General features: G+C 39.4%; 1 long non-coding RNA gene across 1 annotated transcript in view; it reads right to left on the minus strand.

Annotated features, from left to right (window-relative positions):
* LOC144578022 (uncharacterized) overlaps positions 1-19102 on the minus strand; it is a 277148-nt gene that overhangs the window by 211184 nt on the left and 46862 nt on the right. Inside the window, exon 2 of the long non-coding RNA XR_013522967.1 lies at positions 3117-3212. This is a non-coding gene — a long non-coding RNA (uncharacterized LOC144578022). The remainder of the gene's footprint in view (positions 1-3116; positions 3213-19102) is intronic.

The following is a 19102-nucleotide window of genomic DNA, read 5'->3' on the forward strand; positions in this document are numbered from 1 at the left end:
AGTGATATAATGCATGCAAAACGCTTGGCAAAGTGCATTAGTGTCCCAAAGGTGGTAGCATACCTCAGCATTACAATCATTACCTTACATAACTATCCTTTGATTATTATCTAAATCAGCCTTATCACAACCTTATAAGGTAGGCATGAGAGTTCTCATTCTGGGATCCTGTGTAGCAAAGGGAGGGGATCTATATGAAAAAGAAGGCACATGAATAGATAAATGTATCATGTCTTCTTTCCTACCTATTCCCATCGGAGGAAGTGAAAAGCTGAGGAGCGCAGGTAAGGCCTCCAACAACTGTCTTAGCCTGCCAAAGCTCTGGATGCCTAAACCCTGACATGCCTCCTCTGTCCCCTAAGCCGGGACCCACCTTCGCCCTCCACTACGGGCCTAGAAATGGAATCTCCTGCCTAGTTCTTGCCAGGATCACTTTTTGGAAAAAGATTCTACTTTGTCTAGCAGCACGCAGGGTCCCCATTCCAGCTGCTGCTGGGTTAGCGATATTAGTGTTACGCACCTCGTTATTGCAGGTAGAAGTTTAAGACTGGCTGAATAATGTGTGGGGCCCAGCGTCCAGTGGAAACATGGGACTCCTTTTTTCAAAGAGTATTAAACATTTCGAGACAGGGACAGCAGGACATTAAACCATGCATAAAGCCCTTTTGACCACAGAGCCTTCTGTGACTGCCCAGGTTGCTCACCCAGGAAGCTGATCTTAGGTTTAGCTGAAGATCTGCAATTTCACTTGTAAAGTGTTCCTTTGAAATTGCTCACTTCATTCATTAATCAATTTATTCTTTTAACAAATATGTTTCTGAGCTGCTCCTATATGTATGTCACACATCAAAGTCTGAAGATATAGCATAAAAAAAAAAAAAGCAAGGTCCCAACCTTCCTGATACTTAACATGATAGGTCAGAAGTTGGAAAGCTATAGCTCGTGGGCCAAATCTGGCTTGCCACCTGGTTTTGTACCTCCCACAAACTAGGAATGTTTTTTTTATTTTTAAGTACTTGAAGAAAATTTTAGGCCAGGCTCGGTGGTTCATGCCTGTAATCTCAGCACTTTGGGAGGCTGAGGTGGGTGAGTTACTTGAGGTCTGGAGTTCAAAATCAGTCTTGCCAATGTGGCAAAACCCAATCTCTGCTAAAATACAAAATTTAGCTGGGTGTGGTGGTGCGTACCTATAATCCCAGCTACTCGGGAGGCTGAGGCAGAAGAATCGCTTGAACCTGGGAGGGGGAGGTTGCAGTGAGCTTAGATTATGCCACTGCAGTCCAGCCTGGGTCACAGAGTGAGACTCCATCTCAAAATAAATAAATAAATAAATTTAAAAAATAATATTTTGTGATGTGAAGTTTACATGAAATTCAAATTTTAGTGTTCGTGAAGTTTTATTGGAAAGCAGCCACACCTGCTTATTTACATATTGTCTACGGCTGCTTTTGCAAAACAGCGGCAGAATTTAGCAGTTCTAAGAGAGATTGTTTGGCCTGCAAAGCCTAAAATATTTACCATCTGGTCTTTACAAAAAAAATAAATGTTTACCAGCTAGTATTCTAGGGGTGTGAGAGACTATAGACAAGTGATCAATTAAACAAGATAATTATGTATTCTGGTGAAGGCTGTGAAGGAAATACATGGGTGATGAAATCTTATTCCTGTCTCTGAAGAGGGCAGGAAGGGAACACCCTTTGGAGGAGCCGATAGTTGAACTGAGTCCCGAAGGACAAAAATATGCCGGCCATACAGAGAGCCAGAAAAGAAAAAAAAAAAAGCATTCCAGGTAAAGGTAACAGTGAGATCAACAGCCTAGAGGTGGAAAATGTCTTGGTTTATCCTATGGTTAGAATGAGGTCAACATGGCTGTAGCATCTTGAAAAGGTGGGATGGGTAAAAGTGAGACAGAGACGTAGGCAGGATACATGGCTCAGGATCTGAGGCCTTGGAAAGGAGTTAGGGCTTTACTCGGAGAGCAAAGAAAAGTTATTAAAGGATTTCAAATAGGGAAGTAATACAATCTGGTATACATATGTTTTTTAAGGCTTCTCTGGCCGTTGTGTGGAGAATGTGTTTTAGGGAGGACAAAAATGAAAAAAGGGAGAGAAAATAGGACACTATTAGAGTCCACGCAAGAGGTGGAAGGGGTTTGGATTCAGGTGGCACCAGATTTGGAGAAACGTAGAACTCTCTGGGATATATTCTGAAGGTGGCACCTACCCAACCTGGTGATAAACGTAGAACTCTCTGGGATATATTCTGAAGGTGGCACCTACCCAACCTGGTGATAAACGTAGAACTCTCTGGGATATATTCTGAAGGTGGCACCTACCCAACCTGGTGATAAACGTAGAACTCTCTGGGATATATTCTGAAGGTGGCACCTACCCAACCTGGTGATAAACCAGCCTACGACCTGAAGAAAAGGAACCGACTTCAAGACTGTCTTCAAAGCTTCTAACTTGATCAACCAGGGTTTTGGTGGCACCATTAATTGAGATGAATTGATTCAGTCAGTATTTGTTGACTGCCTACTATATTATATCCACTCATGTAGGCTCTAGTAAATAGCAGTGAACACAACAAAAGAGGCCGATAATCAAGCATGCCCCTAACTGTACAAAAATGTCGAAGGATGATACATGCAATGGAGAAAACTGAAGGCGGGAAAGAGAGGGGTGAAGGCCGTGGAGATTTGAGAAGGTCAGAGAAGGCGCCTGACTCCGAAGCAACTCCAAATAAAAGATGATATTCCCATTTTCCCACTTAGAAAAACCACTCCCTTCAAAAGCTGTTTTGGGCTAATTCATTCTACTTAATGTAATTAAACACATATTTTTAAAATCGCATATGACATAAGCAAATGTAAATATAAAAGCATATTATTAAAATAAATCACATTAAATTTACCATTTCTTTCACTATGTCCATGTCTGTTTTTAAATTTTATAGAATCAAAAATTTAATGTATAGTAGCAATTTAATCATCATTAGAGATTTGGCTTGAGAACTATTTCTGTGTAAAAACCTGAATATAAGGTGAATTTTTTAATTTTCCTAAAATATGATTTTAGATAATAGCTATTTAAGTGAATGAATGAATCAATCCTTACCGTGTTCAGACTCATGCAATGGTTACCCAGGAGAGTGGAAAAGCGCTTACTGGCAGAGCAGCGGAGGAGGCCAGGTAGCAGGCAGCACGAGCATTCCTATTCAGATGTCAGAATACATAAAGGAGTTAAAATGTTATCATTTCTATTCTATCTATTAATGTTCTTTACTTAAAAGATCAAGAAGCAGGGAGAGAAATGGGGAGTAGGGAGAGAATTTAACACTACTTTGGAAAGGCCAGGTGTGGTAGCTCATGCCTGTAATCCCAGCACTTTTGGGAAACCAAGGTGGGTGGATTGCTTGAGTCCAGGAGTTTGATTCCAGCCAAGGCCACATGATGAAACTCTATCTCTACAAAAAAAAAAAAAAAAAAAAAAAAAAAATACAAAAACTAGCCAGGCACAGTGGCGTGAGCCTGGAGTCCCAGTTACCTGGGAGGCTGTGGTGGGTGTGAGGTCAAGGCTGCAGTAGCCGTATTTGTGCCACCGTATTCCAGCCTGGGGGAGAAAGTGAGACCCTGTCTGAAAAAACTGCACTGGGAAACTTAAAAATGTACAAGGAAGATGGTATATATTTCCTTTAACCCTTTTCCTGTTTAGAAAAAAAGTGCAGCTCACTGCCAGGGCTGAAGCAAATCTGACTGACTTTCAATGTGAAAATAAAATATTCTTGGAGTTTCTTTTAAACAGAACTAACGTAAGAATCACGTGAATCACCAGAATCATCTGCTTCAGAAAAATTGGATTCATTAAATAAATCTTCGGCCAACAACCGCTCGAGAACCATGTTGACATCACGTGTGGGAAAGCTGTGTTCTCCAGGATCTGAGGTTTTTAGTAATCGAGAACGACTATGTTTCGTAAAAGGAAATACTAAAACCAGAACGCTACAAATAAAATGACGTCTTTTGTTTCCAAAGTCAATACACCAGGGCGATGAGAAAGTGGTAACCAAAGAGAGATATTTTGTGGCAAAGTTATCTGGAGGCCAACACTGAAGCCACAAGTGCTGCCCGAGCGTGTTTTCAGGGCAAGTGGGAAAGGGGTTTTAAGTCATTATTCTGTTTTTCTCTTTTTATCCTAAATCAACTTTAAATGCTACTTTTTAACTTAACATTTAAAAAAATATGTTATTTTTAATGGCTACGTAGCTTTTCGTCTTATTTATTTATTTATTTATTTTTTTGAGACGGAGTTTCGCTCTTGTTACCCAGGCTGGAGTGCAATGGTGCGATCTTGGCTCACCACAACCTCCGCCTCCTGGGTTCAGGCAATTCTCCTGCCTCAGCCTCCTGAGTAGCTGGGATTACAGGCATGCGCCACCATGCCCAGCTAATTTTTTGTATTTTTAGTAGAGACAGGTTTTCACCATGTTGACCAGGATGGTCTCAATCTCTTGACCTCGTGATCCACCTGCCTCGGCCTCCCAAAGTGCTGGGATTACAGGCTTGAGCCACCGCGCCCGGCCTTCGTCTTATTTATTAAAACAGAGTCTCATTCTATCACCAAGGCTAGAGTAAAGTGGCACCATCTTAGCTCACTGCAACCTCTGCCTCCTGGGTTCAAGTGATTCTCCTGCCTCAGCCTCCCCAGTAACTGGGATTACAGGCATGTGCCACCACGCTTGGCTAATTTTGTTTGTGTGTGTGTGTGTGTGTGGTTATTTTTTTAGACAGAGTTTCACTCTGTCACCCAGTCCGGAGTACAGTGACATGATGTTGGCCCATTGCAACCTCCGCCTCCCAGGTTCAAGCAATTCTCCTGTCTCAGCCTCTGGAGTAGTTGGGACTACAGGCACCTGCCACCATGCCTGACTAATTTTTGTATTTTTAGTGGAGACAGAGTTTCACCATATTGCTCAGTCTGGTCTTGAAATCCTGACCTCAGGTGATCCACCTGCCTGAGCCTCCTAAACTGCTGGGATTACAGGCATGAGCCACTGGGGGCCTGGCCTAATTTTGTATTTTTAGTTGGGATGCAGTTTCACCATGTTGGCCAGGCTGGTCTTGAACTCCTGACCTCAGGTGATCCACCTGCCTCAGCCTCCCAAAGTGCTGGGACTACAGGCATGAGTCACCTCTTGCTGATGATCAATAACATTCTATCTCTGTATTGATGACATTCTATCTATCTCTGTAACATTGTATCTCATGTATTCTGACATCTGAATGAGAAAGGAAAGCTGTGGATAATGCTTTCAACCACCTCTACTGTATGGGATCCGTATATTTCCTTTATAGAGTAGCTGTGATAATGAAGAAATGGACATATATGCCTTTATGGTGTGATAAGGTCCAACTGTGTCTCCACTCGAATTCATATTGAATTGTGGCTCCCATAATTCCCACTTGGGGAGGGACCTGGTGGAAGATAATGAATCAGGGGGTGGTTTCCCCCATAGAGATGTTACTGTCGTTATTCTAAAAAAATGACTATACTGATAATTATTTTAAAGTACAAACACCAAAACGGTTTCTATTCTTAGGCAGAGCATGTGTGTGGGGAAATGGGGAGGAAGACGTATGAGGAGATGGGTGAATAAACTTGTCCCTGTGTAGAAATAGGTTACAGGGGGAGAGGAGAAAACAAATCTGCCACTTAGCCATTTTTGTCAGAGAAGACTATAGTCATTCTTCAGAGAAGATAAACAGCTGGGAGAATTTGAGTTGGGAGATAGAGCCCAAGATAGGGATGGAATAGGCCAGGAACCCAGAGTCACAGGCATGGAAGCTTAGAAGAGGGGAAACAGAAATGTGTGTTGTTTACACAAGGCCTGTTTTCTCCTTCCTGATGAATCAATTGCCTTGTTAATTCCCAGGTTCTGTTTGGTGGAAGCAGCAGTGAGCAATAGTGGTTTGTTTTGTATTTACGGACATTCTCAATCCTTTGATGCCTTTAATCTTTGCTGGGCAATGCAATTCTTTCTGTTATTTCTCATGAAGTTTTTTTAAAAAGCTAACTAAATTATGCCAGCCCCTGTGTAGGAAAGAGGCTGACACTTTACAAGCAGCGATAATTTTATGACATTACTGTTTGGCAATACTCCCTTTTAGGAGCGGATGTTTATATTTGTCTAATCCGGGGGATGGTCTTACACTCCATTGACTGGTATGTTAAAATTACCTACAATTTCTCCCTTTTATCCATAGAAATCTAAGTACTGGATTAAGGCAGGTTTAGTGACCGTTTTACCAAATGAGTTATGTTTTCCAATAAGCAGAAACAGACAACACACACACACACACACACACACACACACACACACACACACACAGATGCTTTAGCATTAGAAAGACCATGCTTCAATTTTGCTTATATCATTTACTAACGTTGCAGACTTGGGCAATCTGTGACTCATCCACTTTCTCATCTTTAAAATAGAATAATAGTTATAGTCTCCATTAATTGTGAAGATAAAAATAGATCATTACTTATAAAGCACTTAACATAGTACCTGACACACTAATTGCTCAGTCAATGTTAGCTTCCCATTTCCCTCCTCCGTCCCTTGCTTTCTTGCAACAATCTCTGTGCTCAAGGCCATTTGGCCACCAGGCAGAACTGAGGAGCAACAAACTCAAAGTCACAAGACACAGCCTTGCCGTGGATTACCGGGGTCAGTTTAGGTCACTCAGCTCTCTTAACTCTCCTGTCTGTCAATAATGCGGACAATACTTGTAGTGTCCAGCAAGCTCATTGGCGAGGCATCAGTGGATCAAAAGAAGAAATGAATGAGAACGTGGCTTTTAAATAAATAAGGTCAGATTCCTGTGACATTCTGAGTAATCATCCACGAACTGGGAAAGTAACTGGTCTTTTAACTACCTTTTAAGTTATCATTAAGAAATCATTTCGAGGGAGGTTCACAATGGTGAATAGTCTCCTAGCTGCACCCTTTTCATTCCCACCAGCAGTACAAGATTCCAGTATTTTCACATCCTCACCAACACATTATCTTTTTTTTTTTTAATAATTTTTATCCTAACAGGTGTAAGGAAGTATCTTGTTGTGGTTTTGATTTGCATTTCCCTATGACTGGTGATCCAACTTCTGGAGTGGAAGGTAACTTAAATTCTCAAAGAAGTAAACACTGTTCTCCAGAGTTTTATTTTAATTTTTCATTGCTATCAGATTCACAGAGCAGCAGCCTTCTGCCTATTGGCATTTCTTACCAGACTCAAAGAGTTTGACCCTCTCTTTTTTTTAAGGCACCATGCTGGGCACATCATGTCTGCAATGTAATGGAAGTCGGAGTTTCTACAAGGCTCCTGTTGTGAAAATTACTGGCTGGACTGTGTCATTTTCTCTTGCTGTTATTCAGCCTCACTCCATCATACTACCTGATGTGCTCATACATGTGGGTGTTGTCTAATGTGCAGAGGAAAACTTTGATTTAAAGTTTGGAAACCAAAACTAAGAATTCTATTTATTAATCGGCATTCTTTGAAAATGGACATTGAAATCTATGTATTTCTACCTATAGCAGATTAACGTGACTTGCTTTAAAATGAATAAAACGGGTCTGGATCGCTTGCATCAGCATGAGAGCGTGCTGTCCTCAGACAGGACCCTGAACCCCAACTCTTTATTCAGCATGGAGTCTCAGCATAACTCCTCCAACTAGAGAAAATGACTTAATGCTTCTGCCCACCTCCTTCACCAAAGTTTGCAAGTCTAAAGTGCTGAAGAACAAACCACAGTTAGTAAAGAAAATTTAAAACTCAGATAACATGAGAAAAATGACTACAAACCGGGCTCTGTGAGTCTGTGCTTCTGAGGTTACAAAGGGCTAGCTACAGATACACTAAGATATTACTTCTTCCTTGTTCAAGGGGACGACAAAAGTTCTGTCTTACATAGTGATTGTTTTGAAAATACGTAAAAAAGTTAACTTATGGAAAGTCCTGAGTCATATCTAAGTACGCGAGCCGGGTTTACTTATCCTTCCTACTGGCTGCAGGTCAAGGCTAGCCAACATTATTGTCTCTGGTTTGGGGGGTAGTCAGGAAACCGTGGCTGCTGACCTCGGTGGTGAGTAACCACAAGTGGCTCAGACTTGTCGACCTCATCTAGTCATAATAGAACAGCTTCCTACCAGTTTAGTCCTTGTAGAAATTACGGTGTTAAGAAAGATTGAGTAAGCCGTATTTTTCTCTGGGCTCTTGTTTCATAGGTATACACTGCTTTTTGCCTCAGGTAGTTTCATGGTTAATAAAATTGTCATTTAAAAATAAATAGAGTAAAAATAAATAAAAAAATTATTTATTGGGTAATTCAGGTACTCATCTGGTACAATAATCCTATGAAATAAGTGTGATTTTTTCATAATGGTTCAATATATCGCTCAAAGTCATGCAATTATTTAATGGAAGAGGCAAAATTCAATCCCCACGCTCAAGGACTCTGGAACTAAAACCCTTTAATTTGAATGTACGTTTTTTCCTCTCAGAGTAACCCAAATCCCATTGTTAGAGTCTGCTGTCACATAGACCTGGAAAATTCTACAAGCTCTCTCCCCTTTGTAAAGAGTCATAATGTACACTAGCTTAGTACGACCCCAGGCTTATTAATGGCTTCCCTATTTAAATCCATCTATTTTGTTTCTCAAATTTATTTTCCTGCATTTCTCAAATTATTTTCCTCTGAATTCCATCCTCCTACCACTACCTTTCTTTTTTTCTTTTTTTTTTTTTAATTGAGATGAAGTTTCGCTCGTTACCCAGGCTGCAGTGCAATGGCACAATCTCGGCTCACCGCAACCTCCGCCTCCTGGGTTCAGGCAATTCTCCTGCCTCTGCCTCCTGAGTAGCTGGAATTACAGGCACATGCCACCATGCCCAGCTAATTTTTTGTATTTTTTTAGTAGATATTGGGTTTCACCATGTTGACCAGGATGGTCTCGATCTCTTGACCTCGTGATCCACCCGCCTCGGCCTCCCAAAGTGCTGGAATTACAGGCATGAGCCCCCGCGCCCGGCCCCACTACCTTTCTTAACACAATGACTACTAACAATCTGCAAAACACACTTGGGGAAATATTGAACTCAGTCATTCAGGTCCTGTCGTTGATGCTGTAGGGACTGAAATCAATTGAGAGAAAATATTCCCGGACAAAGAGAGGGAGGAGACAAAGGAGGAGAAAGAAGAAGGAGAAAGCGAAAAAGTAAGAGGAGGAGCAGGAAAAGGAAGAGGAGAAAGAAAATAAAGGAGAGTAAAGAAGAGAAAGAGAAAAAAAGAAAATTCCATATCTTGAGTGAATTGAAACATGGAAAGAAGAAGGAAGGGCATATTAATGGCTAAAACCATTCTTCTGGCAAATCACTCATTGATATTCACTAATATAACTTGAGTTTTTAATACACCAATATTTTGTAGCAATTGATAAAATATGGCTATAAATATTTTATCAATATTTGATAATATTGGCAAGCAGCCAGACATCTTTCAGCATGTTTTAAGTTCCTGATGGAGGGACATCAAGATTCAGAAGACACAGTCTTTTTCCTCAATGGGATCAGAATATATTATGACACAGAAGACACGGATACAGTAGTATCGATAGCACAGACTGCACAAGTAAGTGTCCCTGGAAATGTACAGCGTTCAAACTTGGGATCTATACATTTCTAGCTGTGTGTCCTTAGGCAACCTACGTAACCTGTCTGTGCCTCCGTTTCCTCATCTGCAAAATTATGATAAGATAACCTACTCCATAGGGTGATTGTGGAGAGTAAAGCACTCAGATCTTTCCTGACAAACAGTATGCTTTATAATTGTCAATTATTATGTTTAATATTACTATTTTGAAACAAATTGGTAAAAAAATTAAAAATCTGAGAAATAGATAAAATCCGCAGGAATGCCACGAAAGAGTAAGATGGATAAAAGTAGGACTGCATGACCTCCGAGTAACCAGTCTCATGCATTTGTCCCAAACTGTGTGCGAAGAGAAGGCTGACTGGGCGGAATTCAGCATTCCAATGGCTGCACGGAGTTGTCATTCTAGAACTGGGATTTGGTAACATATAGAAAGTAACCAGGAGGACCAAGTATCCTAAGGATTGTGGCTAGAGCTGTGAGCAGGCTTACCTGGAAGTAGAATACAGAGAAATAGGCCATAAGCAACGGCATGCTTACAGTGATCCCAGATACCGAACTCACCTACCCTGAGCTGCCAGTTCAGTAGTTTTGCACCGATCCCATCTAGTTGCGTATGTGTAAGGAGAGGAGGAGGAATGCAAAGCCAGAAGACCACTGTGGACTACAAATGTGGAAGAGAATTCTCTAAGAATTAGAAGATTGGTCTCATTTCATCTGACAAAAAACAAGAAATACGTGCAGTCAAATTGAAATTCTGTTTGCATCTCTTGTTGGCAGGGGGTGGCTTATCATTGTTTGTCCCACAGATGTGTTTTGAAATTGCCAACCAATTAAAATGCACAAAGTTAGCAAAACTGGTTACTCATTTCCCCAAAAATGTATACTGAATGTGCTGTAAATGAACTTGTTTCAGGAAGTTCAGTGAACTATACAGACTCCAGTTACTGGTAATGACTCAAAATAAGGCAATATAAAGGCCACAGCTGAGTACGGTTCTTACCCTTTACTTTTAGTTCTTGATGTGGCTCGCTGAAAACTATAATTGAAATGACTGGTTGAGTTATGACTGCCAAACTCCGTCTTTGTTAACATCTAAGTCTGAAGGTAGGGAGTGGGGAATGGGAGAAAGCTAGGGGAGGAGATGACATGGGAGAGGCTGCTATGGATCTGGATTTCTTATCAGAATCAGTGGTGGGCAAATCCCTGAGGTTTCTTTATAATCTGCCTGCGATTAGATTCTCTGTAATACCAGCTGATTCACAGTATAACTGCTTTCTATTTTAAAATATCTCCACTTAAGCAATATTACCACACCTTGCTACATAAAATGTATAATAATTGCCAGATAAATCTGCCTGCTTCTCTACATTCATGTGGGTTCATATATCAAGAGAATAAATTAAAGAGAAATTTATCCCAGGGGATTTTATAATAAATTACCAGAGAAAACTGAAACAGAATGCTAAAAGAAAAGCAATAGAAAAATAATACAAAAACAAAAAAAATGCTTAAAAAAACTCAAAAAACATGTAACTAGAGCACAAAAAGCGATGTCTCCCAATGTTAGTCCCAATGTTATGTTAGTTGTTCTTTTTTTTTTTGAGACGGAGTTTCGCTCTTGTTACCCAGGCTGGAGTGCAATGGCGCGATCTCGGCTCACCGCAACCTCCGCCTCCTGGGTTCAGGCAATTCTCCTGCCTCAGCCTCCTGAGTAGCTGGGATTACAGGCACGCGCCACCATGCCCAGCTACGCGGTGGCTCAAGCCTGTAATCCCAGCACTTCTGGATGCCGAGGCGGGTGGATCACGAGGTCAAGAGATCGAGACCATCCTGGTCAACGTGGTGAAACCCCGTCTCTACTAAAAATGTGAGTGGTTCTTAACTGGCAGTATGTTAAACATGCTGCAGTGCATAGGACAGCCCCTGGCAACAAAGTTTTATTTAGCCCCAAATGTCACTTCTGCCAAGGTTGAGAATTCCTGCTTTATATTAAGCAGAATTTCTCCAAAATGGAGAAATTGAAGTTGGAGAAAACGATGCTGCTTTACTGTCTAGGCTCTTCACAAACTTAAATTTTTAAATAGTATTGGTGGCATATTATACAGAAGTGCATTAAAAATGAATGTACAGATTAATAAATTACGACATAGTGCATACTCATATAAACACCACCCAAGTCAAGAAATAGAACGTTGTCAATCTAGACCGTCGCCTTTTGCCCTCACACTTCTTGGGAATTATGACTCCTTTTCTTCCCCTCATTCTCTTTACTTGGTTCATAGGTTCTCTTTGTGAATTACCATGCAATTATTCACCCCTATACACTTAGCTTTACCTATTTGGAACTTTATATAAATGGAATCATACAATATGTATTCTTCCGTGTCTTTCTTCATTCATCATTTCGGTTAGTTCCATCCATGTATATAACAGTAATACATTCACTTTCACTGCGCTGTGATATTCTGTTTTATTATCACAATTCGTTAATTTTATTACATAGGGGCATTTGTGTTGTTTTCAGTTCAGGGCTATTGCAACTAAGGTTGCTGTAAACATTCTTGCATTTACACTCTGATGCACACAAACTGTTCTGCTGGGTTTATATCCAGGAGTGGAACTTCTGGGTATGAGGATATTCAACATTAGTAGGTAACATCAAATTCTTTTCATGAGTGGTCGTAAAAACTTATGCTTCCATGTGAAGTCCTGGAGAGAACTAGTTGTTCCACATTTTTTACAGCTCTTGGTATTGTCAATCCTTCTCATTATAGCCATTCTGATGTTATGCAGTAATATCATATTATGACTTTAATATGCATTTTGCTGATTGCTACAACGGTTGAGTACCTTTTCATAAGGTTATTGGCCATTTAGATATCTTCTTTTGTGAAGTGCCTCTTCAAGTCTCTTGCCTACTTTTTCATGGGGACGTCTCTTTCTGAATGGTTTGCCTTTCTTTATAGATTCCTGACACGAGCCCTTTGCTGTTCATTAACCTGGACATGTTTTCTGCCAACCTGTAGCTTGCTCTTACTTTCTAATCACATCTTTTTAAGGAACAGAAGTTTCTAATCATAATACGGTCAGTGCATTGTATACATCTTTTTATATCCCATTGAAGATGAGCTGATTTTGATGTGTTGTGTGGGAAAGAGGTCTGCTGATACACACATTTATTTACTCTCACAGTCTCAATAATATATTTATTGAAATAACTGTACTATGTTAACTTAAGTGATGTGGTTGTCATAAATTAAGTGTCTATAAATATGTAGGGGTTTTTTTGACCTTCAATTCTTTTTCAGTGGTGTGTCAATTTTTGAGGGAATGCCACACTGTCTTAATGACTAAAGCCTCATAGTAATCTTAGCATCTGCCCAGCAAGGCTTGACATCGTCTTCTACAAGAATGTCTCAGTTTCTCTTGGCCTTTTTATGTTCATGTATATTTTAAAAATTAGCTTTCTAATTTTTATATACATATATAAACACACAAATGTGCATTTTAGAAATGATAGATTCCATTTTATTGAATCTATGACTTTTTAGCATTAAGTTTTCTGATCTATAAAATGATATATATCTTTCCATTTAGAAAGGTTTCATTTAATTTATCTAAACAATATTCTATAGTTTGCTGTATAGAGCACTGAGATAACACATAGGGTAGAGTTGTCAACTCAGACTCATACGAATCAGATCTTATTCAACGGCAAACATTCCTAATAATTCCAAGGATACAAGACTCAGGCAAAGCATTCTTCCTTTGGAGAAACCTAAAAGCATCAGCACAGCTCCCCAAAGACTCTTCCTCTGTTGCTTTAGGTCATGGTCTGGTTCAGATTTAACATTTGATGTTAGAATTGTGGCATCAGTCCCGTCTTCAGGCTACACAGGTAATTCTAGTTCTTTTGCTATTCCTACCATATCTCCAGTGACTTCTATTGAAGTCTTGAATTCCACAAAGTCATCCATTGAGGGTTGGAATAAACTTTTTCCAAAATCCAGCTAATGTTCATATTTTGATCTCTTCCCACGAATTATAAGTATTCTAAATGGCATCTAGAATGATAGGATTTTTAGAGGTTTTTAATTTACTTTACTTAGGCCCATCAGAAGATTCGTTATCTGTGGCAGCTACAATTTAATAAAATGTATTCCTTAAATAATAAGACTTTAAAGTCAATATTACTGCTTGATCCACAAGTTACAGGATGGATACTGTGTTAGCAGGCATAAAAATAACATTCATATCCTTGTACAGCTTCACTGGAGCTCTTGTATGACTAGGTGCATTGTAAATGAGCGGAAATAGTTTTAAAGGAATCTTTGTTTTCTGAGCAGTGGGTCTCAATATTGGGCTTAAAATATTCAGTTGTCTGTACTGTAAACAGATGTGCTGTATTCAGGCTTTGTTGTTCTATTTTTAGAACACAGGCAGGTAGATATAGCATAACTTTTAGGAATCTTAGGATTTTTAAATCCCCTTTAAGGTGAGCATTGGCATCAATTTAAAATCACCAGCTACATTAACCTCTAACAAAAGAGTCCATTTGTCCTTTGAAGCTTTGAAGTCAGGCATGAATCTCTTTCTAGCTATGAAAACACGAAATGGCATCTTCTTTCAATAGAAGGCTGTTTTAGCTACATTGAAAATCTGTTTTTTAATGTATCCACCTTCATCAATTATCTTAGCTAGATCTTCTGGATAACTTGACGCCGTTTCTACATCAGCACACGCTGCTTCATCTTGTAGTCTTATGTCATCGAGACGACTTCTTTCTTGAACCTAATGACTTACCTCTGCTAGCTTCAGACTTTTCTTCTGCAGCTTCCTCATCTAACCAAGGCTTCATAGGACTGAAGAGAGTTCAGGCCATGGTATAGATTAGGTTTTGACTTAAGAGAATATTGTGGTTTGTTTGAACTTCCATCTAGAACACTCAAACTTTCTCCATATCAGCAATAAGGCTGTTTTGCTTTCTTATTATTCGTGTGTTTACCAATTAGCATTTCTAATTTTCATCAATAACTTTTCCTTTGAATTCATAACTTTCGTTTGTGCCTTAGAAGATAAAGCTTAATTCTTTCTACACAAAGGCAAGAATTCCTCTTTCCTCATTCCTCACTGTGCACACGTCCCCTGAGATTCAGGTCAGTATCAGCTTGCTCTTGGGCCAGTTGATAGTCTGTACATAGTGGATATAAAGGATGTCATTGTCGTAGTAGGGTGACATTGGGAGGCTGTTTGGTACAAGAAGTCTCAATTTTGACTGTCTAGCTTTCAACTTGCCATCCTCACTGAGCTTAATTATTTCCAGCCTTTGACTGAAAGGGAGACTTTCCGTTGAACACCTAGAGGCCATCGTAGGGTTATTAATTGGTCTATTTTGATGATGTTGTATCTCAGGGAATAGGGAAGCCAGAGGAGAGGGAAAGAGATGGGAGAGTGGCTAGCTGGTGGGACATTCAGCACACATACAATGTTTATGACTTAAGTTCCCTGTTTTATATGGGCACGGTTTGTGGTGCCCCAAATAAGTTCAATAGTGATAAAAAAGACCACCAGTCACAGGTCTCCATAACACATATAATAACAACGAAAAAGTTCGAAATATGTGAGAATTATCAAAATGTGACGCCGAGACCAAAAGTGAGCACATGCTGTTGGAAAAATGGCACCGATCAATTTGCTCTACATGAGGTTGCCAGAAAACTTCCATTTGTGAAAAAGCGCAATAAATCAAAATGCAATCAAATGAATTATGCTTGCATTTGACTCATAATTATTTCCTGATCATTTATCTTTTTCTCCAAGCCTTTTTCTTATCATGAGCCTTTAATTTCAAAATATTGTCACTGAATATAAATTCTCACAATGGTGACTTTAAATTGACATATGCTCCAGATTCAGCTCAAATTCGTATTTCTTCATGAAACTTTTATAGATTGTCTGCTCCATGATCTCTTCCATCTACACTCTCCTCACGAGCCACAATAGTGGCCATATTATTGCAGTCTTCTTCATATTCATGAGACTGCCAATACCAAACACCACGTAAGTGGTGGACATGGTTATAGCCCAAATCGTTTGCTTCAGCCCCGAAGTCCTCCCAATACAATCCTTCCACAATGACATCCTTTATATCCACTATCTCCAGGCTATCAACTGGCCCAAGAGCAAGCTGATACTGACCTGAATCTCAGGGGACGTGTGCACAGTGAGGAATGAGGAAAGAGGAATTCTTGCATTTGTGTAGGAAGATTAAGCTTTATCTTCTAAGGCACAAACAAAGGATCTGCGAATGAAGTGATTTTTCTTCTTCCAAACCTGAGGAATGCACTTTTCCACTTGCTCTGGGAATAAAAGGGTTTATGATTTCCTCACTAGCAGCAACATTATAGAAGCCAGTAATTTCCCAGAATTGAAGATAATCCTTTTCACTTTGAAAAGCACCGGGTCTTTAGCTGCAGAATTCTGTCCTTTACTTTCCCATTAAACAATATTTTAAATAAAATCACATTATCTTCCACCGTAAGCTCAGTTCCACAGCTTCACTTTTAACAGTCATGTCAGTGATTGATTGGAAAAGGCAGCAGGATACAGAGGCAGCTTCTAGGCATGCTGATACACCTCTCATAAATGGTGGAGCAATCAAGATTTAATCACAAAACATTTATAATGAGGGTTTTAGAGAGCCTATTCATGAGGATGAATCTTTCTTCACTAGACTGTCTTACCAAATGCTGCAAAAGCACTGAGGAGACCATATTTATGGCTCATTAATGAAGATTGCTTTCTAAAATGAATGTATTTTACATAGTCATGAAGACGAAGGGTTTTTTAAAGCAACTGTATCATTGAAAATGATTGATGTGTCTGAGCAGCAATGATTCCATTCTTAACTCAACTGAGATCTTATATTTGAATAACTCCTGTAAGTATATCTTCTCTGCAAATATATTTTTGATTGGTAATAAATAATACTAGATATTTAGTTTTCAGCTTACAGAATGATCTGATATGACCCTCTGTCTCTTACACATGGTCTTGATTGGCATTCCAAATATTCACGTTGGGAAATTGCAAAAGAAGTTGTCTGACATGCCACCTGAGGGGACAGTGTGAAGAAGCTGCAGACGGTGGATACAACAGCCACTCTGGCTGATAGGGAATGTAAGAAAAATACACTTTTTCTCTGTGTTTGGGAGCAGTGACAGGAATTTCTTTTCTATTTCTATATCCTTTATCAAAAACAGATCCAAAAACCTCTAAAAAGTTTCTGTTTACCTGTTTGTAAAATGGTACTATTAAAACTTCTTTTACAGGCTGGGTGTGTTGACTTTTGCCTATAATCCCAGCATGTTGGGAGGCTGAGGCAGGCAGATCGCTTTAGCCCAGGAGTTCAAGACCAGCTTGGGCAACATGGCAAGAGCCCCATCTATTTAAAAAAAAAAAAATCCTTACAAAGGTTTTCCAAAGCTGTGTGAGTTTCTGAAGAAGAATATTTTCAAGTTTAAAAAAAAAATCACTGACTGATCTTGCTACTTGACTATCAGGTGTTAGGCTATTAATAGTCACATTTTCACCATCCCTGTGATCACTGCTGCTGTCACTACTGCCCGCACAACAACTACCTTTCCTGCCTCAAAGATGCGGCTGTCGTCATCGGGGATTCAACTTGTTACCAATGCGCTTTACATGCATTATCTCATTTCATCCTGTAATACAGGGAGTAGGCAGTTATGGCCCATTGATATGCAAGAAATTGGACATCTAGGCAATGTAAGTAACTTAGGTAATATACGCTAGGTAAAACACGGTAGTGCAAGGGATCGAACCAAAGGATTCTAATTCAAAACCCAAGGCTTTTCCTTACTCATATATTCTGCTTCTAATCTGCTATGGGGGTGAAAGTCAGGTGGTCAAGCTTATTAGAACTGTGTCTAAATGTAATGTATATAAGTGCTGCATTAGGTTTAAGAGTCTCCTGAAAGAAACATTTCTAATCTTTAGAGCACTGGTTTTCAGCCATTGTTGGGGAGGGCAGAATTATTAGATCTATAAAACTACACACATTTTGTACGTATTTTACAATTATATAGATTACTATTTTTTGAATGTGTGTATTTAAAGATACCAACTGATTTAAACGTGTGAAAAAAATTGTAATGTTTTATTTATTAGTGGAAGAAAGCATAGTTAAGCAATGTGCTTAAGTACAGAGACTCTTGAGCCCAGAATCCCTGGTTTCAAACCCTAGCTCTGTCACTTTCTAGCTGGTGGTCTTGGTTAAGTTACCCAATATGTGTGCCTCTCAGTTTTCTTATATGTAAAATGAATCTGACGATAGTAAAGATAAACCTGCTTTATCTTCACTAACCTCATGGAGCATTAGTGAAGATAAAAAAGATTTGTGTAACACTTAGAATACTTTTTCGGTTTCCATAGTAAGAACTGTATGGATTTTGGACGCCAAATGCTAACTACAAACCATCTCTAGAAGGTCTGCAACTGACTTTTGGATTAGCCTGAAAATGGTGAACAGCACTGCTCTGCATCAGACTCCCTGAGACATCTTGTTTGTTGTTTCGGAAAGCCTCTTGGCATCCTTCTGAATTATTACTTATGCTTTTCACAAGTTCTCGGTGCTGGGCGCATATCCTACATAAGAGTGAGGTGCTATTCAACAGTGTGTTTGAAATTCAGAGGCATATAATTTGTACTTGGATGCTGAATCAAATGACACCAACTCTGGAGATGAATGTCAAGGAACATCATAGACATACCTTAAATACCATGGACAAAGACACAATTTAAGAAAATGCATTTTTTGTTTTTTACTGTTTTATTTTCATGTCTGGAGAAGCAGACTACTATTCTCACTTCTTTTTGTTTCATTAAAAAAATGAAAAACTCAGTTTACAAAATGTAGTGATCCCCTGCACTTACAGACACATAAAAATAATTCTCTCATCAAGTGAATTTTGAACTCAGACCCTACATTAGTTGATATTTTTCTTCTCAAATGGAAACTGGTCTATGGTTTGAATGCTATTTGATGAGTCTCTGCATTTATTGGTATTCAGAGATTCTGTTACTAAAAGCCATTTCTTGGCTGGCTTGGGTAATTGCAGATGAAAGGCTCCAAGAATAATTTTTTCCCGATAGGAAAGTGAGAAAGGATACTGCTGAAGCTGGGTAGAAAGAGCCCAACAAGCAAATAAGAGAATAATTAAAGGTACAAAAACAATTTGACAATATCACATCTCATGCAAATTAGAGGACCTGAGGATTTTTAAAGAAAACCTTCACACTTTACACACACACACACACACACACAGACACACACACACATTCTCTCTCTCACACACACACGTAAACCA

The sequence above is a fragment of the Callithrix jacchus genome, chromosome 10 (assembly GCF_049354715.1).
Source record: "Callithrix jacchus isolate 240 chromosome 10, calJac240_pri, whole genome shotgun sequence".
NCBI lineage: Eukaryota > Metazoa > Chordata > Mammalia > Primates > Cebidae > Callithrix > Callithrix jacchus.